This window comes from Prionailurus viverrinus, chromosome B1 (assembly GCF_022837055.1).
Source record: "Prionailurus viverrinus isolate Anna chromosome B1, UM_Priviv_1.0, whole genome shotgun sequence".
NCBI lineage: Eukaryota > Metazoa > Chordata > Mammalia > Carnivora > Felidae > Prionailurus > Prionailurus viverrinus.
This window is the reverse complement of record NC_062564.1, coordinates 162,011,839-162,035,440: the sequence shown is the minus strand read 5'-3', so window position 1 is coordinate 162,035,440 and position 23,602 is coordinate 162,011,839. Positions and strand designations below refer to the sequence as shown.

The 23,602-nt window shown below is 38.9% G+C and overlaps 1 long non-coding RNA gene across 1 annotated transcript in view; it reads right to left on the bottom strand.

The window, feature by feature from the left end:
- The window catches only part of LOC125164025 (uncharacterized), a 55,073-nt gene that overhangs the window by 3,337 nt on the left and 28,134 nt on the right, over nucleotides 1–23,602 (bottom strand). Inside the window, exon 2 of the long non-coding RNA XR_007151622.1 lies at nucleotides 20,251–20,392. This is a non-coding gene — a long non-coding RNA (uncharacterized LOC125164025). The remainder of the gene's footprint in view (nucleotides 1–20,250; nucleotides 20,393–23,602) is intronic.

Sequence of the window (23,602 nt, the reverse complement as noted above, 5' to 3'; positions counted from 1 at the left end):
TCCAACTCCTGCCCTGCTTCTCCTCCCTGCTGAAATGTCAGCTGCCATAATCAGATCCCAAACAAGCGTGTGAACAACAATGGGAAGTGTGACAATTCCCTAGGTTTGTTTTTTTTTTTTTTAAGCTTTCACAGGAAGAGCTTGACTATGGACAAATCTATGTTTAGACTGTTGTCTTTTGTATTTGGTTTAGTAAACTGCATTTCAAGGCCCCTAGGATGCAAGTTATACTCATTATATGCACAAACAATTTCCCCTTGAACATGATTTTCACGTCAGAATGATAAAGGGCAACTGAAAAATAAGAACCATTGCAGCATCAAAGTGACGCATAATTTTTTTTTAATTTTTTTTAACATGAATTTATTTTTGAGACAGAGCACAAGCGGGGGAGGGGCAGAGAGAAAGAGACACAGAATCTGAAGCAGGCTCCGGGTTCTGAGCTGTCAGCACAGAGCTTGACACTGGGCTCAAACCCCCGAACCATGAGATCATGACTTGAGCCAAAGTCGGTCACTTAACTGACTGAGACACCCAGGCACCCTGAAACTGACGTATAATTAATGTAAAACCTTAGAAGAGTACAATTGAACTGTTTGTTGAAGCATATATATGTGTATATATATGTATATATATACATAAATATATGTGTACACATATATGAATACATATATATACATATATATATATGCTGCAAAGCTAAAGCATGGTTTTTGTTATCTCTATGATGAAAAGGGGTTACTTTCCTCTTTCCAGATTTGAGATCATTTTGAAGCAAGGGAAGAGAGAAAAGTCAAAGAGGAAGGAAGGAGTTTGACCACAAGTTTTCTGAGCCTACTGCCCTTTCCTCTCCCCACCAAGGAGTCAGCTAACGGGAGGCAGTCCTGGTGAGGGCAGCCATTGAACAGAAGTACAGGGGGAGTTCTGATATACCGTAAATATTCACTAAATTAAGCACCCCTACTCTAAGTACTATTGGTTGTTCACTTCCATTTACTTACTGAACATCCATCATGACAAGAACGAGAAACTATTGCAAAAAGCTATTTCCCAGCACACCCCATATTTCCATATTTCCCTAACACAGTAAGAGAGAAGGTTAATCTTGACCTATGCTTTAAGAGCAAAATCCAGGGACCTTGTCCACACATAAAAACAAAATGTGAAGTCTGGAAGAATGGAGTAGATGCACTCTTCCCCACTCCTCCTATTAACTACAACTAAAATCCTATGATATAGGGGCGCCTGGGTGGCGCAGTCGGTTAAGCGTCCGACTTCAGCCAGGTCACGATCTCGCGGTCCGTGAGTTCGAGCCCTGCGTCAGGCTCTGGGCTGATGGCTCAGAGCCTGGAACCTGTTTCCGATTCTGTGTCTCCCTCTCTCTCTGACCCTCCCCCGTTCATGCTCTGTCTCTCTCTGTCCCAAAAATAAATAAACGTTGAAAACAAAAAATTAAAAAAAATAAATAAATAAAATCCTATGATATATAAAACAAACATTAGAAGACTCTGAAAGGTGGAGAGAAGAAGGCAAACTGAAAAGGAAGGGAATAACAAAGACAAGAGTAGAAATCAATGAAAATGAAAATATTAAAAACAGAAAATGCACAAAAGAGCTGGTGCTTTGAAAAGATCAATAAAATTAAGAAACCTCTAACAAAACTGACAAAGGAAAAAGAGAGAAAACACAAATTGCCAGTATAAGCGTCAGAAACAATAAAAGGATATCCCTATAGACCCTGCAGACATCAAAAGGAGACTAAGGGAGTACTGTACAAATGTTTAACAACTGGGACAGAATAGACCAACTCCTCAAAATACACAAACCACCACCACAATGCACACAATATGAAAGCCATAATATGAATAGCCATATACTACTTGCTGTAAAATTGGGTTCACAGTTTCAAAACTCCCAACAAAGGAATCTACAAGCACATAAGGTTTCGCTGCTGAACTCCATCAACCATTTAAAGAAGAATTAATATCAATTCTATACAACCTCTTCTAGCAAGTAAAAAAGAAGGAAATACTTTCCAGTTCATTTTATAAAGCGTGCATTACTCTGACATCAAAATGAGAAAAAGACATTAATATAAAACTACAGACCCATATCCTTCACGAGCAAGTGAAAAACTCCTTCACAAAAATAGTAGCAAACACAATTCAGCAATATGTAAAAAGAATTATACATTATATCCGAATAGGATTTATTTCAATGATAGATTAGTTCAATATTTGAAAAATCGATGTCATCTACCATATTAGCAGCCTGAGAAGGAAACACCACATGATCATATCAATCAATGTGGAAAAGGCATTTGACAAATTCAATACAGTCATGTTAACCATCAACCATCAGCTTGATAAAGAGCATCAACCAAAAACTTGCAACTGACATTATACTTAATGGTGAAAGAAAATGTTTTCCCTCTAAGATTAGGAACAAAGTAGGATGTCTACTCTTAACTGCTGTTATTCAACATAGTGTTGGGAAGTTCCAGCCAGTTCAATAAAGCAAGAAAAGGAAATAGAAGGCATACAGACCATAAAGGGGAAAATAAAACTGTCCTTATTTTCAAATGTCATAATTACCAGCAGAAAAAAAAATCCCAAGAAGTCTACAGAAACATTTCCAGAACTAATAGTTGAATTCAGCAAGGCTACAGAATACAGTTATGCAAACTAAACTTAATCATATTTCTATACATTAGCAATGAACACATGAACATTTCAATGAAAAATACAGTTTCATTTATAATCACTCAAATAAAATGAAATGCTTAAGTGTGAATCTAACAACATGTGCAGAACTTGCATGAAGAAATCTATGGGGCGCCGGGGTGGCACAGTCGGTTAAGCGTCCGACTTCAGCCAGGTCACGATCTCGCGGTCCGTGAGTTCCAGCCCCGCGTCGGGCTCTGGGCTGATGGCTCAGAGCCTGGAGCCTGTTACCGATTCTGTGTCTCCCTCTCTCTGCCCCTCCCCCGTTCATGCTCTGTCTCTCTCTGTCCCAAAAATAAATGTTGAAAAAAAAAAATTAAAAAAAAAAAAAAAAAGAAATCTACAGAACACTGATGAAGAAATCACAGATCTAAATAAGTAGAAGGAGATACCATGTCTACAGATTGGAAGACCCAATATAGTCAAGAAATCAGTTGTCCCCAAATTAATTTACTAGCTTACTAAAACTCCTAGCAAACCCCCAGCAAGATTGTTTCACAGGTACAGGATTATTTTTACATTTATATGGAAAAGCAAAGGAACTAGAATAGCTAAAACAATTTTGGAAAAGAAGAACAAAGTGGGGGCGCCTGGGTGGCTAAGTCGGTTAAGCGTCCGACTTTGGCTCAGGTCATGATCTCACAGTTCGTGGGTTCGAGCCCCATGTCAGGCTCTGTGCTGACAGCCTGGAGACTGGGGATTCTGTGTCTCCCTTTCCCTCTGCCCTTCCCTCACTCATGTTCTCTGTGTGTGTGTGTGTGTGTGTGTCTCAAAAATAAACATTAAAAAAATGTTTTTAATGAATAAAAAATAAAAAAAGAGTAATGTGGAAGGATAAGTCTACTTAATTTCAAAACATGATATAGCTAGGGTAATAAAGACTGTGAAATCAGTGAAACAGAATAAAGAACCCACAAAAAGATCCACACAAACACGCTCAATTGCTTTTTGACAGAGATGCAAAAAAATTCAGTGAAAGAAAGCCTCTCCAAGAAATGATGCTGCCGAAATTGGACATCCATAGGCAAAAAAAAAAAAAAAAGAGAGAGAGAGAGAGAGAGAGAGAGAGAAAACAAAATTTAAAATCTTGACCTAAATCTCATCCCTTTTACAAAAATTAACTCAAAATGGATCACAGACTTAAATGTAAAACATAAAACTTAGGGGGAAAAATGGGGAAATCTGTGGAATCTAGGGCTACAAAAGGTTTGTAGACTTAATACCAAAACCACGAGTCATAAAAGGAAAACTTGATAAATCAGAGCTCATTAAAATTTAAAACTTTTGCTTTGTGAAGGACCCTACTAAATGGGTGAAAAAGCTACCGACTAGAAAAAACTGTTTGCAAACCACAATTCAAAAAAAGACTGGTATCTAAACCATATAAAGAACTCTCAAAACTCAACAGTAAAACAAAACAAAACAAGACAAAACAAAAAACCAGATACGGGTAAATTAGAAATTAGAAAATGGGTAAAACACATGGAGAGATACTTCACTGAAGATGTACGAATGGCAAATTAAGAGCATGAAATACACTCAACTCTAGAGAATATCCTGAGTGAAAAAAAAGCCAAACCCAAAATGTTACTACAATATGTTTCCATTTACATAACATTCCTAAAGACATAAAATTATGTAGATATATAGAATGATTAGTGATTGCCAGAGGGTAATGCAGGGAAAGGTCAGAGAGGGGAAGCAGTGTGGCTATAAAAGGGCACCAGGAGGGATCCTAACAGTGATGGGAATCGTCTGTGTCTTGACTCCTTCAAGGTCAATGTCTTAATTATGGCCTTGTACGATAGTTTTGCAAGATGTTACCTTTGGAGAAAACTAGGTAAAAAAAAATATACCACATGGCTCTGTATTATTTCTTACAACTGTGTGTGAATCTACAGTTATCTCAAGATGAAAAAGTTCAGTTGGGGCACCTGGGTGGCTCAGTCGGTTGAGCATCTGACTTTGGCTCAGGTCATGATCTCACAGTTTGTGAGTTCAAGCCCCACATGAGGACTCTCTGCAGTCAGCATGGAGCCCCCTTTTGATCCTCTGTCCCCCCCTCTCTCTGAATCTCCCCCACTTGTGTGCTCTGTCTCTCTCAAAAATAAACATTTTTTTAAAGTTCATTTAAAAAAATTTTTAATAAAATAATAAGAGGTACACAGTGTTGAAAGGAAACACAGAGGACAAGTTAACGTAATAAGTTAAATGTAGTCTACTAACTGTAATATATAGTTTCTACTTCCAGATTTATTTTCAAACTATTGAAATTCCTTTTTTTAGGATAAAACAAGACAAAATAAGGGATATTTTTGAAGCAAATTGCATATCGTTTGGTTCAGTGTAACGTGAAAGAATTCAAAGTTATAGAGGAATAGGATGCACATAAAAGTGAAAAAAATACACAATGGAGCCAGTGAAGTGGAGAAATCTCACTCAACCTGTTATATATGGCCTGTGACCCACAAGGCCTACAGGAAAGATTCATCACAGACAGAGGAAGAAAACACAAATATTTTTGATGACCACATTTAAATGGAGAGAGAACAGAGAAACCCAATTTCAAATCGGTACTTGATTTCCAAAGTCTTTTCCGTTCTCAGCCTTTACACTTTTGAGCATTGTAGTTTTGCGATTTGAACGTCATAGTTAATTCTCAAGATCATGGCAGACAAAAGTGAAATAGGGGACACCTGGGTGACTCAGTCGGTTAAGCGTTTAATTCTTGATTTCAGCTCGGGTCAAGAGCTCCCAGTTCACGAGATGGAGCCCCGAGTCGGGCTTTGTGCTGACATCTCCGAGCCTGCTTGGGATTCTCTCTCTCTGCACCTCCCCCTGCTGGCACACACGCTCTCTCTCTCTCTCTCAAAATGAATAAACATTAAAAAAAAAGTAAAATAGTTTCAAAAATTACGTTGCTATCAAAGAGAGATTTTTATAGTTAGCGTAAGAAAAAAAATTACTAGTCTGTAAAAAAAATCACCAACTCTTCCCCAGCCATACCATTTATAGATATACATCTGATAAAGATTAGCTTAATACTGCATTTAAGTCACAACACATCTCCTCTAGCCGTGAACTTGCTAAAGTTTAACATGATTTCTCTCAGGCCAATGGTGCAGCATCCATACATCACAATTCACATGGTAGAATTTTCTTCCAGAATCCAGACAAAAACTGTCACGAGAGCATCTGTAAATTCCTTCCAACAGACTTCATGAAAATATATCCATAAAGGAAAAGCAAATATTTCCTTAAAATCAAGAAATTAATCACTGTCACAAACTCAGCCACAGTAACGGAACAAGGTAAATGGAAGATGAAAATTGATATTCAGAAATTATTTTCATTCTACAGAGATGAGACACTCTAGTTTACAACAGTTTAATTTCTAGCCTGGATTTGGCCTCTGAATAAAACAAATAATTTTAACCAAACTCCTTGGTGAATATCAATCAGAAGAAATTTTTCTTGATGTGATAGGACCAGATAAACTTGAAAGATTTAGGTGGCCTGATTCAAGGCCATGTATTATTAACAAGCCATAATAAACAATCCATGTTCCTTGTCTCTTCACATATTTTAAAGTAGAGACTATTAAACAAGTCAAGAAAAATAGAAGCAGCTTGGACTTTTGCCCTGCTTAGATACTCTATGAGTAAAAAGCAAAGTTGACCATGATTCAGGTGATTCACAAAATGTTGTTTTCTCAGTGTTACTTTGGACTGTATACTTTTAAAATCTAGTGAAAATCCCACAAACATGTATAGGTTTACTTGTATCCCACATGAAAGAAGTCCAGAAGTAAACAGTCTAGAGCTGGAAGTACCCCAGATATCAGAGACCCAGATTTATATCATCTTTCTGCTCCACTGTCCTCTGCACATGACTTTCAAGTATTGAAATTTTCTGTTATGAAACTACAGTTTTCATTGTTTCTAATTCTCTGCTGAAATTTTCCACTGTCATCTAATCTTCTAGACATGTTATTTTAAAGCCTGTGTGTGCTACCTCAAATACCAGGATATTTTGTTGATCTATAGCTATTCTCTGGATTTCTTCTTGAGTTTTGATCATTTGGTTTGTTTGCTGGTATGCCTGGTAAAATATTATTGCATGCCAGACACTGAAGATGAAAAGCTATGGAAATAATCTGAGGCTCTGAGTGTTATTATAGTCCCCAAGAGATAATTTACTTTTGCTTCTGGGAAGCATTGATTTAATCAAGAGGTTAGCTGGCAAGAAAAAGGATTTTATTTTTCTGTAAGTATTGTCTGTTTCTATTTCTTCCTTACTCCTGAGATGCAATCTTTTGGGGATCCCAAATGAAAGACTGAAATGTTTATTAGAGCCCCTCCTTCTTGGTGGGTTCTGGATTCCAATATTTGTTCTTCTAGCTATATAACATTGATAGAAATTCAGTCTCTCAGCCACGATTTTCTGTTCAGCTTCTTAATGTTTCATCCACCTCTTGTGAATCACCCAATGCCTTGAGAGAGAAAATGGCAACAAATTTGCATTCACCTTTGCGTATCTCTTCTTTCTAGCGTCTTGGCCCCTTAACCTCTCTCTGTCTTGGTAACTTTCAGATGCCTTCAAAGATATATACTTCTAAATTTTATTCACCATTCTAATTATTGTCAGTTAGAAAGTTGATCTGCAATTCAGCATCGCCAGAAGTGTTCTGATTGATGATTTTTGAAGAATGGCCCTACAATGAATCACAATCTCTCATAATCTAAATTTATCAAATTGATACACTGGTTGTCAAATCTCCACTTCATTTATTTTATGCTATTTAAATAGCCTATTCTTCATGCCACAAGGTGTTTAGGACAATGAGACTTTTTTTTTAGTTAATAGAGAATAAAAGATGCTAAATTGTTATAGTACATTAACTCTCCTGAACTCATGTTCAAATAAATAGTTTTCTCCTGAGTCCGAACTTTTATTTTACTTTGTGTCTAAGAACCCCATTTTGTTCCAGAAACAGATATATTTATACTTTAGCAATGTGTGGAATATAAAATAGTCTGCTACTTCCCAAGCAGTACTCAGATTCTTTCACTTACCCAGTCCTTCTCACATGCAAGACAATGTTCTTTGGGCTACGAGAGAAAAGATTACAGAGCCACAGAACTTTAGATCTGAAAGAACCTTAGATATCATCTAATTAAATTAACTCTTTTTACAGAAGAATTACTTGCTCCAAAACAAAAACTTTGTCTTGCTCAAGGCTTTTTTTAATGAAGTGCTTGTTGTTGGTTTGAAAAAATGATTTCTCTTTTTTTGTCTCCCCTCCTCTACTATGGACTTAAAATTTTGAAAAATTTTACTAAATACAATGTACTTCTGAGATGACAATTCTTGTCATCCTTACATAAAGTATACTTTTTCTACTAAATTTTTAAAATATTGAACATAGCTCAAAAGAAGACCCGTTGCTACCTTCAAGAAATTAGCGGCTATGAAATTGTCCCCTCCACTAGAAGTTTACAATCTCTATAAACAAAGATGTATAAATGAATGATTATACTCTAAGGAAGTATACATTATATCAGATATATGATATACACATAAATCACATGCAATTATGTAACATATTCAGGTATATTGTACATAATGATTAGCGTGGTCATGTTACATATGCCTCCCTTGATAGATTAGGAGCTCCACAAAAGCCAGAATTCTAGCTTTTCATTATCAGCTTTAGCTTGGGATCTGCAACATCGCAAACTATTAAATAAATGAGATTTTTCTGAATCTAAGTAATCTGTCAATAAATACTTTAGGAATTCACAGGAGGTTAGAAAATTCTGAACTCAGATCAGTAGGTAAAAATGTCTTGAAGGTGTAGGGGGAGGTAGACTTCTGGTAACATTTGGACTAAAGTGGATAGGATTTAGGTAGACTGCACTGTGAGGGAGAAGTTGTATTAGTTTCCTATTGCTATAACCAATTACCACAAACCTAGTGACTAAAACAGCACGAATTTATTATCTTATAGTTCTGGAGGTCAGAAGTCCAAAATGAGTTTTATAAGGTTAAAATCAACGTGTTGGCCAAGTGTTGTCCTTTCTAGAGGTTTCAGGAGAGAATCTGTTTCCTTGCCTTTTCTATCTTCTAAAGACCACCTGAATTCCTTGGCTTATGGCCACTGTCTCCATCTCATGGGTGCATCAGTGAACCTCTGCTTCTATCATCACCTCTCCCTTTTCTGCCTCTGGCCCCCTTGCTTCCCTCTTATAAGGGCCATTGTAACTGGGCCCACCCAGATAATCTAGGATAATCTTCTCATCTCAAAAACCTTAACCACATCTGCAAAGCCCCTTTCGCCATATAAATTAACATATTCATAGAATCTGGGGGTTGGAACGGGACATATTTGGAGGGCCATTATTTTGTCTACCACAGATGTTTTAAGCAAAGGTCTAATGTGGTGGTCCTCAAAGTGGTCAATGGACCAGCCACAGCAGCATCACTTGGTGACTTGTTAGAAATGCACATTCTCGGGCCTTACCCCAGACCTGCTGAATCAGAGACTCTGGTGAGTCCCAGCAACCTGTGTGGTCCCAAGCCCTCCAGGTGATTCTGATGTACACTAAACCACTCTGAGAGCTGCTGCCCTGGAGTTTGAGAGAAAAAAAAAAAAAAAAAAAAAAAGCAAAACAGGTTCAGAGGGCTGTGAGCAGAGCAGTTAGATGAATTTCACAGGGATAGAGGATTGCTAAAATGTATGAACACTGAGACTACATTCATGGAACCAGACTCTGGACTCTCCACTGAAGGGGTACGTGATAAGTAAATTTCTGGCTCCATACGTGAATTGAATGGCCTTCTTACACATTTTACAAAGTAAATTACTTAAATGAAAGGGCTCATTGATTTCATGAGGCATAAAATTAATCTGTTCAAACTCACAAATTTAATAACAGACTGACCTGGAAAAATAATTTCTCTTACTTTTAAAAATGCAAATCGAAAATTTATTATAAGGATTTCCAGATTAAAGGCATTATTTCTTGTCAAAATAAAGAAAATATTCAAAAGATCGGTGACTATTTTAATTTCACAAAGTCCTCCTTGAATTACTTGTAACAATAGCTATAATTCATCAGCAATTTTATCAATTTCATTTTTCCCCCGAACAAGCAGCACAGGGAGGAATTCTTAACAACACTGTTATCTCTAGAAGGCTAGGCCCTCTGCAGATTCGCAGGTGACTTCCCAGGAGGCTTGATTAAGGGCAGAGGACAATTGCCTTTCCAAAGGCAGAGAAATGGGGCCACTTAGAATTGTGCTGTCCTGGAGGCAAACAGGAAACAGGAAGCTCTCTGTCAGCCATTCTTGCCTTGCCCCCAGAGCAGGAAGAGAGGTAGGAGGAGCCATATCAGTTACTTTGACCCGGCCCAGGAAATAAGATGGCTTATTCAGTGTGTAGACCTGGGTGGGTAGGTAGAGTGCAGACAGCAGCTACAACCCAGCAACTCTCCCCGACAGACAGATAACATCCATTCAGGGTGAATACTCAGGAAATGAAAAGGAATGCATACTCACAACACATCAATTAGGCTTCAGACAAAAGGGGAGATAACAGTTTTGTCAAAAAGCAGTAACCAAGCAGAAGACAAGCTACCTTCCATCTCCAAAAGTCTCTTATTGGGCCCCAAACTCCTCTGGGCGCGCTGCATCCTAAACTGTACCATACAATAGCACTGAACTATAAGAACTCAAAATGAGCATAAACGGTACGACGAATTACAGCACCCCTTAGCAAATATAGCAATCATAAGATGCTTCTCTCTCTATATAAGAATATCTATTGGTATAACGGTGTACCCACAACTTGGAACATTTGTTCTGTTAGCATTTCCTCACAAGAGTTAACAATACTCCAGAATGAACCTGGGCTTAGAAATAGAAGGGACAAGGGTCGAATGTGCCAAAATATATCTGTATGTAAATATCATCACAATTAAACATTCTCACACTTCTCTTCAGGGCACTGAAAAGGATCTGTATAGGATTTACATGATACAGACATAGTATAAGGGGTCTGTACTTTGAGATCATTACTTGCAGAACAAAAAGAAGACTTCAAGTCATATATCAGGTGTTGTAAATTAACCTAAATTCAGGTTCTGACTGCTGCCAGTCAAGCCAACTGATCATATGGTTTAAGGTGGTTCCAAATGTGTTCTTCCTTCAAACTTTTCCTCGAGCAATGGCATCAGCAGCCCAGTCACCCAGGGGAGAACCCTCAGAGCCATTCTTGTTTATTGTCTCTGTTTCCCTCTCCCCACCCCCACCTCCATGGACACATGGTTTCAATCACTTGAGACCCTTAACTCATTCTATCTCTGAAATGACCTCACCTCTGCCTCCCTCAATCCCCATAGCCCCCATTCTTTGGGCCCCCATCAACTCTCTCTCCCTGTGTCTCTTTCTCTGCCAATGACATTGCCTCTTGACTTACGTCCAAATCCTTGAAACCTTGACCAGAAGGCCCAGACACCTTCAACATAGTAGGCCAGATGTCCCTCATGTGTATCTCATTCCCCCAGGAAAATCTAATGGTTCCCTCATCAATATTACCACATGTCCTTTATTTTTATTGTAATCATTGTATAAAGTTATTTTATTGACATATAACTTACATACAATTAAGGACACAAACCTTAAGTGTTGATTAAGTTTTACATATTTGTACACCTGTAAGCACCACCCACATCAACATATCAAATACTCCAACAGCTCAGCAAACTCTCACGTACCTCGTCCCGTCAATATTCTGCCACCCAAAGGTCACTATCATTCTAACTTCTACCACAATAGATGAATTTACTTGTTTTCAAGCTTTATATAAATGAGACCATACATGGGGTGCCTGGGTGGCTCAGTCAGTTAAGCATCCAACTCCTGGTTTCGGCTCAGGTCATGATCTCATGGTTTGGGAGTTTGAGCCCCACATCAGGAGCCTGCTTGGGATTCTCTCTCCCTCTCTCTGTCCCTCCCCCATTCATACTCATGCTGTCTTTCTCAAAATAAATAAATAAACATTAAAAACATAAAAAATAAATAAGTGAAATCGTACAGTATATACTTTGTGTGTGTGTGTTCTATTTTATTAATATGCCACAATTTATTTATCTGTTCTGTGAATAGACATTCAGGCTGCTTCAATTTGGAGGCTGTTATGAATGAAGCTACCATGAATATTCTTGTACCTATCTTCTTTTGTGGACATATGCACTCATTTCTGATTGGTAAATACCCAGATGTGGAATTGCTAGGTGATATAGACGTGTGTGTGTGTGTGTGTGTGTGTGTGTGTGTTTGTTTTACTTGAGCACATACTGCTAAACAGTTTTCCAAAGTGGTTGTATTTACCACTTTCTAGATCTCTGAATTATCCCAACAATTATGCAATTTTAATGTTAGTTGTTTATGTGTCTATTCCCAGACCACAGTTGAGCTCTTTAAACATAGATCCCTATGTTGCCTTACTCCATATACCCAATATATAGATTATGGTTACAATTAAATATTTACGTTACATACAAGTAAAAGATGAAATGCATTCATAGAGCGTGGTGGGGTAGAAGGGCTTAGGAATCTCACATTTACCTCTCTCTGGACCCAGCCCAGAGGTGACGCATGTCTATCCTAGCCCTGTCAACACCTTCGTCACCCAAAAAGAGGTGGCATATTCAAATCAGTTCCCAACATTCCCTGGTCCTCACTAAGTGCCCAAAAGCTCAGTTACATCCATCTGCCTGGTATTACCGGGTTTTAAACTTGCTGATATGTATTCAGTCCCTCATTAAGCTGCTGGAAACTTTAATAGGCTAGAAAACCTCCAAAGTTCAACTCTTGTTTTCCCTGTAACTTTGTGCAGATTAATTATGAAATGTGTTAAGGAAAGTGTGCTCATTAACTAGCCATCCTGCCTTCTAAGGTGGAACCAATTAGTGCCGAAGCCCTCCACCTCAATCCGGAGATAGAAAATACCTCCCAGAGCAACACCCCAAAAGATGCATGTCCCTTGATCTGTTTGCTCAGATGGAGGGTATTAGTTACACAAACACATGGAAAGAAGATAGGATTACGGAGGAAGTCCTCCAAAGTCCTCCAATTCTCCCTGAAAGTGAATTTCTTGTCCTTCCTGTTTTTGCTTCTGAGTCTTAAATTTTTCACCACTCTTCGGCGAGTGTCAGGGTACGAACCATTTTCTGCTCCTTTTTTTGCAAAGACTATTTTCTGCTTTTTGATGTTGCTTTTAATAAAACATTGGCTCTAGACAGCTTCAGCAACCACATCCAAAAGAAGCCCTCCACAACCCTGAAACCGTAGCCCTCCCTGAACGAGTAGTAAAAGGAAACTCCTAGAGATAAAGTTTTATAAAACTAGGCAAAATGGAAAATATATATTGCTATTATTTTCTTTTATTCCAAGAGGTAAAATTAACATTTATTTATTTTTGAGAGACAGAGTGCGAGCCAGGAAGGGGCAGAGAGAGAGGGAGACACAGAATCTGAAGCAGGTGCCAGGCTCTGAACTCAGCATCAAGCCCAATGTGGGGATCGAGCTGTGAATGAACTGTGAGATCGTGACCTGAGCTGAAGTCGGACGCTCAACCGACTGAACCACCCAGGCGCCCCTCCTAAGAGGTAAAGTTAAAATGTCCTTTTGACTGTTAGTAAGGGTTTTTTTTTCTTTCCCGTGAGAGAAGCTGATGCGTCTGAGTTACTTGCTGTTGCCACTTTATTCAGCAGGAGAGGTTTGATGGGGAAAATTCTGACCTGGCAGTAGGCAGCCATTCTGTGAAATAGAGGCACTTCATTTTTCCATCTTAAGAGAAACTTCTAAATAAGCCCAACAATGGGGTGCCTGGGTGGCCCAGTCGGTTAAGCCTCAGACTCTTGATTTCGGCTCAGGTAATGATCTCATGCTTCATGGGTTCGAGTCCCCGTCTGGCTCCATGCTGACAGTGCTGAGCCTGCTTGGGATTCTCTCTCTCTCCCTGTCTCTCTGTCTCTCCCCCACTTACTCTCTCCCTCTCAAAATAAATAAACTTAAAAATTATTTAAAAATGAAAAATAAAATAGGTCCAACAAATAAGTATTTCCGAACACCTTATGGCTTTTCACCAGCCTGTAGCTCCCACCTCCTGCTCTCATAATCACACTGAGTAAAATGACTGCTGTTGGAATTCACTGAAACCTGGCAAACATTGTCATTCATCCTGGGCTAGGGGTCAAGTTGCCATTGGCACAGCAGGATGCACAGCGTAAGAACCTGGCGACTGCTTTAGGAAAACCTCAGACAATTTGTCCTGTGACATTTTCACAGGTTTTACACATGTCCCACCCGATCCCCCCCTGCCAAGTCACTATGCCACTCAGTCCTCAGGATTCCCAATAGAGATGGCATGTAATCTCCAACTCAAGTAAGTCTTTGTATTTAAATATCAAAAAGGGATAGCAAAGGAAATCTAGATATTTGTAGGTGGCAGGATGCATTAATTATCGTTTAAGGCAACATATGTAATTGGTAGTTATGTGAACATTTCCCACCATGTTTAGCCCAAAGAACCTACCCTTCTTCAACCCCTTTTATATCAGATCTCACTTCCTCTCACTTATTTCTTTTGTACCTACCTCCATGTTTTCCTCTCCCTCCTTAGCCCCAACACACACACACACACACACACACACACACACACACCCTACGCACACTTTCCTGCTTTGGCATGCTTGTCCCCACGTTGCCATGACACCACATCCAATTGATGCTGTTGACCTGAACAACCTCAGGACATATCATTGTTCCGACTAACCCAAGACACTGGTCTCTTTTGAGTACCAAGCAAGTACCACCTTTCCTGTTCTTCACATGTCCCTTCCCAGCCCATGGTACAAGGGGATGGCAGTGCTCACACTGTCGTCCCATGACTCCGCCATGGAATAATTACGACTAGGCACCATGTTTTTAAAAATAAATTTGACACAGAAAGGCTAAAGTAACGATAAAAGCACTAATAAGAAGTCCAATAATGATAGTTATGGTAAATGACACATCATCCTACCCCAGCAATACCAACTTCATTTTTATATTTGTTACATAATTGAATACACTGCATAAACATGTTAATTTTACACTTGTCTTTTTCTATTTAACATTAAGCTAAACATTTTCCCCACATTTCCACATAGTCTTAACATCTCATTTTATAATGACTGCCCAGTGTTTTTACCTAAAATTCACCTAACTTTGTCATCACTAATGTCAACTGAATATCCTTTCAATTCCTTTTTTTTTTTTTAAGTAGGCTCCACACCCAGGGTGGAGCCCAGTGAGGGGCTTGAACTCACACCCTGAGATCAAGATCTGAGCTGAGACCCAGAGTCTGACACTTAACCAACCGAGCCACCCGGGCACACCGGATATCCTACCAATTCTAAGACTACCTAAGTTGTACAACCTGATGTACAATAAAAGTAAATATATCTAAACGTTCAAAATTGCTGGCTCTAGCGGATGGGATACTGATTTTTATTCTGTCTTTGTACTTCCTGAATTTTCTATAGTGAACTGTGTCTTTTTATTTTAAAACTTTCATAATAATAATAGCTACTACCAAGGAGCACTACCAAGTGCTTGCGATAGAGCAGGAACTCTTCTAAGTGCCCCATGTAATACTCAACCTTATAACATTTAATCCTTACTACAACTCTTGAAAGTAGATACTATTACTATCCCATTTACAGATGAGGAAACTGAGACCCAGCACAATTAAGGTACTTGCACAAAGTTACAGAGCTAATAAGTAGAGTCTCGAGGATTTTAACTCAGGGAGTCCAACTCCAGAATCTACACTCTGACCTTACACACTACACTTAAAAACGTAGACTATACTTTCTAAATATGTTTAAGCCATAACCGTTTAGAAACAGTCCACTGGCCAGCTTCATATTACAACGGGATTCCATGATGTTTCTGATATTTTGAGATTGCTAGGTGCCCAATGTAACACCATCCTACCATCACCATCAACCCTAATGCCACCTTCATTAAAAACCTTTATTAAGCTTTTAGTGTGTGAAGAACACAGTACCCCGCCCTTGGGGAGATACAAAGTATGTAAAAGACCTGTTCTTTATTCTTGCGAAAACCAGAACTAGTCTGAGAACAGCTTCAAAACGAAAAGGCAGTAAATATCCATGAAACACAAATCAAGAACTTAAATCATTATCAGGAAACCATGGGCAAAAAATAAAAACTACTACCTGAAATACAAAAAAAAAAAAAAAAAAAAAAAGAAAGAAAGAAAGAAAGAAAAGAATGCATGATGGAACTCTTTTGTTTATTTAGGATAATAGCTTGAAATCCTCGTTCCACCCTACATATGTAAACATAAAGTTTTATAGAGAAGAAACATGAAGATTGAAGTCAGCTGTACATACTGCACTCTTCCTTTATGATATTTTCAGCCTAGATCGCATAAGCCCCTAGTTCTTATATAAAATTAAAAATAACTATCTTCATGTGTAATATGTAATGGCGTTCAATGAATTTAAGGAAATAAGAATCTGACCCTTTGTTTTCCAAAATATTCTGAGTACCATTAGGAAAAGAAAGTTTCTACTGCTAGTCAGTGGGTACTAATTGCAAACAGATTAAACAGGTTGCAAATCTAAAATGAAGCAAGGGCTTTGCCAATTTATTCAAATGAATGTACTTGCCTCCTATAGGCTATCATGCATTTTTGAAGCCGACCTGAACTTTTTGGTATATTATTCTAGAAGGACACATATTTTTGAAAAACAAAAAAACCATTATGTTATGCCAATTAAGAATTTTCTTAATTTTACATGTGTACATTTCCCTTCAAATATACACTAAGACAAAACTAATAAAATGAGGCTTAGAAGATGTCTTGAGGCAACTATTTTAGCTGATAATAAAAATAATTTGTAGGTAGTGTATAAATTATATATAAAATGCTTTTCTGAAACACTTGATTGTGCTTTATTATGACTAATTCCCTCATGCATATTAAATATATTTATGCCCTCTTGTTTAGACTATTACATTATTTGGCTTTTTTTTTTTCATAGATAATCAAAAGTAAACTTCCATGAATTTGGAAGCCATGGTGTCCAATCAATGAAAATGTCTTCAGATTGGAGTAAATTCCCAATCACAAGGTTTTCCCATCATTTCTCAACTCCGACTTTGTAGGTGTCCTTGACCCAGATTCTAGTGGAATCTTTCTAAGTCAGGCCTTTCTTTGGAACAGATTTATTTTCCTTTTATATTGGGTCAATACATCTTTTAATTTTTCCTAATACTTTATTTTTTGCTGTGACATTGTCATCATATAGCCAGCTTCTCATTTATTTCATGTATAAATTCTACCAGAATAATGTATTTCATGTTTTATAAGTAATAAAATATAGTGATGTCTTTAAGACAGTTCTGTGAAAAATTAAAAACATTTTCACATACTCACTTATTTTTATAATAACTTTTAAGCTTTAAAAGTCTGGAGAATATGACTTCTCTTATGGAAATAAAGTTAAAAAAAATAAAAACAAAAACTACAGGGTTCACAACTACCCCTCAGATAAAGTCTACACTCTTTTGCTTAGTATTCAAGTCCTTCCATACCCTGACTTCTGATCTGCCTTCATAATCTTACCTTCCACTCCTCATTAGTACTTAATGTTAAACCATTATTCCAGGGTCATCACCTATAAAATGTGTTAATAATCTTTACTTCTAAGTGTTTCTGTATAAACTAAGCATGAACTCACTGAGCTTTGAGGTTAGCGCACAGCAAGTATTTAAAAGCTAGGAGGACAGGGGCGCCTGGGTGGCGCAGTCGGTTAAGCGTCCGACTTCAGCCAGGTCACGATCTCGCGGTCCGTGAGTTCGAGCCCCGCGTCGGGCTCTGGGCTGATGGCTCGGAGCCTGGAGCCTGTTTCCGATTCTGTGTCTCCCTCTCTCTCTGCCCCTCCCCCGTTCATGCTCTGTCTCTCTCTGTCCCAAAAAATAAATAAACATTGAAAAAAAAATTTAAAAACTAGGAGGACACATAGAAGAGATGCAGAGTTGGGTCTAAATCTCAAGAGAACTGCTCATGATGACATCATTACTCTCTCTGAGCCTCAGTTTTCTCATCTGTAAAATAGAGATATACTATTAGATAGGGCTTAACATAAAGCACCTAGCACGGAATCTGGTACAAAGCAGGCTCAAGGTAGGCACACGTTATGAGTGAATGAATGGATGCTACTATTCTCCATGGACAGCAAGAGAAATTGACCTAGATTTCCAAAGACTCACTGTAAACCCACTGAGATCAGTTCACCTCTCCAAACCACAGAACATGTGCTCTCAGAAGGCAGAGGCAAAGCAACTCTATTGGAATCACTTTCCAAAATTTATTCCAGAACTCAGCTTTGCTCAGAAGAGCTGATCTGAAATCTGGCTGCCTAGGAGGGCTGGCTCTAGACACAGTGAAAGAATGAACAGTGAGGTACCTTGGCAAAAACTGGCCTGGCCAATTACCTGAAGCAATAATCAGACACAGATTAATTCATTTATAAACTTTACTGAGCAGATCTTATCTCTAAGAGACCTTTTACCCCGGTCACCTCCCCATGGAGAATGGGAGATGACAAAGTTAACAAAGTGAAAGGCACCTCTACATTCACCTATTTTTAAATTTAGAATCTGGAACATGAGAATTTATGTAATAAACAAAACAGAACCTTGAAATGGAAACTTCAATCTCTACTACAGTCCAGAGAGACAGATACTTAGTATCAAGCAGCAGGGGAGGAAAGGACAAACAGCAAGTTAACTGAGGTAGGAAGGAGAAGAAAAAAGAAAACATCCTGGGGGTTGGGGGGGCAGAAAGAGGCCAAATGAAAAAAGAAAAAAAGAAATCACCACAGAGTCTCAGAAGAAACAATAATTTTATAAGAGAAAGAGGTGAAGTTTTGATGCTGAGAAATCAAACCCGACAGGGAAAGGAGAGAAAACTAATATATGGGGTACCGGGGGCCCTGAGCTGGGCCCTTGCACACTTGCGATTATGACTCCTGTATTTCAGATGAGGAAAATAAACAGTGACTGAATGAACTTTACAGAGTGATTAGAACAAACATTTCAGCCAAGTCTCTGGCAACATAAGAAAAAAAGAAGACAAAGAACTAACCAAGTACCATTATTGCATTTGTCACTCTTGGTCTTTATCTCCTCCGCAGTATGTCAGTAAGGTTTCTGATCAAGCCCAGTTGTGGGAGTGAGTACCACCGCTCCCCACTTATAGGTAAAGACAAAGATCCTCTCTTATGCACTGTTGTCCCCTAGAACAGTGGCTTGTACATAATAGATGTGTCACAAAAGCTAGTTGAAGAATTAAACATACTAAAGAAGGTTCATGTTCAATTTTTTTTTTAACAACAAAGGTTTAAGGCCTTACAGAAGGCAAACTCATCTTCCAATCAAGTCCCCCTGAAAATACTCAGCTTTCTCTCCTGCCTTTGGCTTTCTGCCATCAGTTGCTGATGCCATTGAGATTAATAAAGCTAACAGAATTCCTCTTGCAAGAAATGGATAGAGGAAAACAACCCCACCAGAGCGCTTAATTATATAAACCCCTTATGTTATATAGTGCTTGGTACCCTTGGTTATTTTCCAGTGATACTGACTCTCTGGTTCTTCAAAATGAACTGTGTCTTGCTCAGTCTTTTTCCTTCCACGTATCCCACGGGCAGACCTTCAAACTCTAGGGGTTCAATAAATGCTTCATTGATACTAACAGTCTAACATGGGGGTTAGAAATGCCTTCTTTGCGTCTGTTTTTGAAAAAAATTAAATTGTCACCCTCATTCTTCAAGCATTTCTGGAAATCAACCTTATTTAAGCTAAACGATCAGTAGATTAGGCTGATAAAATCGTCTGGAATCCCTTTTGTGTTCTAGTTTCGGTCTCCTTATCTCTTGTTTGGATAAGCTTCTTACCTGGCTTCTCTGTCCACAACTTCTTCCCTTCAACTCATTTTTTACACTGCTGCCCGAATGATGTTTGCAAAACACAACTTTGTTCAGGTCGCTGTCCTCCTAAAGTTTTTAAGAAAACTTTAATGGCCACTTGCTTGTAGGATGAAGTTCCAACGTCCTTGGTATAGTAACCAGGATATTCCAAAGTCCAACACCAGCCTACCTTTCTGCCTCAACACCTTAAATCTATCCATACATCCTACGTTCCAAGCTCAACTAACCATTAGCTGAATACGTCATGGATTTTCAAGCCTTGGTATTGTGTTCGATCTGTTTCTCCACCCTAGATGGCCCTTCTTTCCATTTTTCATCTACCAAACTCCGACTCATCCTCTAGGACCCAAATTAAGTTTCACTCCTGTAGAAAACCACCTCAGAGATCCCCAAATGGAATTAATTATTCCTTTACTGTGTTCCCATTATACCAAATGCCGCTAATAAATACTTACCGTGTGTTTCTGTAATGGTTGGTTGTATAATGGCGTCTTTGCTGCTAGTCCAGAAGCTCTTTGACAGCAGGCCCCATAAATTTATTATTCATGTTTATTTCCTTCACACCAGTGAACCCAGGGTCTTGCACAGAGTAGAAGACTGATAATAATGAATGAATGAATGAATGAATGAATGAAAAAAGAATGAATGAAATAATGTATGACATAATATAGTCAGTGAACCATCAGCAATTTCTTTTTTTTTCTTTTTTTTTTTAATGTTTATTCTTGAGAGAGAGAGAATGGGGGAAGGGCAGAGAGAGAAGGAGACACAGAATCTGAAGTAGGTTCCAGGCTCTGAGCTGTCAGCACAGAGACAAATGCAGGTCTCAAAGTCACGGACCCCGAGATCATGACCTGAGCCGAAGTCTGACGCTTAACCAACTGAGCCACCCAGGCGCCCCAGCAATTGCTTAATCTGTGGAGTGAGACAGCTGAAGTTTCTGAATTGGAACACTTGGCTCGGCCCCTTCACAACCAAGGGAGCAAATAGATGCACTTAACTGAAAATACACATTTTGCCTAAAATAAGGAAAGGTATCTTCTGAAGATGATGTCTCATCCTGATGGCTTTGGCCCACTAAATATTTAATGAAAGCAGGCTGCTTTCTCCTTATTCTGCTTCTACCCTTGTATTGTGGTTGCCCTTGGCCCAATTGCTCAGTGTTCAGCACATGGGGGGTGCCCCAGCCCCTGCCCAGACCTGAAGCCCAATCAGCAGTGCCTCTCAGACTAAGAGTGTGCAGGGCTCAGGGTTTTCCATAACGGTCAGGATCCCAGTGCCAGGCACCAAAGCAGCAGCAACATGCCCAGGAGAAATACTGGACAGATATGAAGGAGTCAGGAAGGTGGTAGAAAGCACAGAAGGGGACCAGGGTGTGTGGGCAGCAGATGATAGAGGCCAATGGAAATTCCTCTATAAGGGCTCATGGGCTGGAGAACCTTCCACATGAAGGTTGACTCCCATCTCTGGCTCCTGGGCACAGTCCCTGTGATCCCTGGTGACTCCTGGCAAGACAAGGACTTGGATCCTAGCTTAAGACAAGTTATCTGGTGCTAGAACTAAATGTATTCAAAACCATAAGGGAAATTAAGTTTGCTTTCAACCACCCACCTTATCTTTGTGGTGTGACTGTTGATGAGCAAAAAGGGGTTTGAAGGGAAAGTTGGAGAAACAGAACGCCTTTATCTCCTTTATCGTGTCAACATATTGTGAATATGTTTTTAGTAGTATTTATTTTAGCACTCTTAAAACTGGTGTGACATAAGAGAGGATTTCCAACAGGACAATGCCAAGTGACATCATGACCATATTAAGATATGACAGGCAGGGGATTCTTATCCATATGGCACCATGGATAAAATCTTAGCCCATCTGCCCAGCTAACCTAATCTGAATGTAAAGGGGAATGGGTAACTTTTGCTCTAGATTGTAGAATTTTGGCTACAAGTAATTGAATTAACAAGAAATGAAAACCTTATTGAACAGCTTCATGGCTCCCTGGTTATGAAGGAGCGGCCACTTCTGCTTCCTCAAAACAGCCTGGAAAATAGATCCTCACAAGGCAGCAGAAAGGAAGACACTTAGCAGAACTGATGATCAAAGTATCTGGCTGCCTGTTAGGGGAAGCTCTCCGGGTTGTGTTTACCAACTCCCTGCTTCTCTTCCTCCTAAACACAGAAGAAAAACAAAGTGGGATCCTGAAGTGCATTTCAGAAACCCCCATACAAAATTCAGGAATTAAAATCAGGGACAATCAGAGCTACAGAAACAATTGAGTTACTAGGTTAAGATAGATGCTGACACAGAAGCACAGGAAATGCCAGAGACAAGATCCACAATGTAAAGGGGAAAAAAACATAAGCCTCTTAAATATTTTGACTGATTTTCCTCCAGAACCTTTCAGGGTTATAGTTATATATTTAGATGAGTGTTCTCCCTCTAATTAAGGAAGACAAGTCATGTATAAAAATAACCCTAGGAGGCAACAGGGGGAGGCAAGTTCTCTAAGATTTATACGTACTATGTGTTTGATGCAAGAAGAGGGAGAGAACTTCCTGGCCGGGGGAATAGAGATGACCTCACTGGGGGAGAGAGAGGGCAAATGGACTGTGTCTTCAAGGATTTCGACAAGCGGAGATGAGAGTGAAGGGCATTCAAGAAGAGAGCAATATGAATAAAGGCACAGAGACAATTCAGTTTGGTTGATGGGTAAGACTCATGCATTATCAAAGCAAGGCAAAACTGGGATGGGAGGGTGAGCTGGGACCAAGTCATAAAGGCCTTGATCACAAAGCTCAGTCTGTACTCGGTAAACAATACGGAGTCATTGAAGGTTTATGGGCAGTGATGTGATCTAAACTCTGATTTTGGGGTTGGTTGATGGTTTATTTCCCAGTGAGAAGGTAGGGGATAGATGTGACCGGGGAGGAGAGTGGGAAGGAAAGGCCATTTGGGAGACAACTGCAATAATCTGATGACAGGAGATGATGGTTAAAACTATTGGAACAGAAACATCTGATAATTCTACGATAGTGATGGTCTGGAATAAGCAAAGAAACCTTTAAAGGTGATTAAATCAAGCAGAGCCGTCTGTATGAGCATCTGAAAGAAGCATGGCAGTGGGACTCAAATGTTTTTGCCGTTCATGGGATTAAAAGGTCAAGTCCACAGTGACTGGTTTCCTGAAAGGTTGACATGGCTATTAATGGAAGGGCCAAGTACCCACCCCCTGCTGGGAAAACAGTCACTCTGGAAGCCAGAGATCTGGAAAAGCATCTTCAAGTATAAAATATGATAAATATATTAAGAAACAGATGATGACATAAAGAACTGTTCTAGAATTCGCAGAAGGAGAAATATCAATGGCCTATAATATTTAAAAACTGAAACCTCACTAACAACAAAAAATAACAAATAAAAAGATAATGTTTCTCACCAATCAGCTTTTCAAAGATTTTTTGAACTTTTTAATATTCCGATTAGGGAGAGTACAGAGCCATTTGGCGATATGTAATAAAAGTCTTAAACCTCCTCGTGCTCTTTGGTTCAATTATTTCACTTCTAGAAATGATGTTAAGGAAATAATCATTGATATTTGCGAATACCGAGTTTGTTTATATTATCAAAAATTGGAAATAACCCAAAAGTCCATAATTAGGGATTTCTTAAATAATGTTTTGTCAGTCCATACAAGGAAATAACCATGCACCATTTAAAAGTACACTGCAAAACATTATGTGGTGACGTGGAAATTGGTTCATTATATATTAATTGGAAAACCATATATGAGCAAAACAGTATATGAAA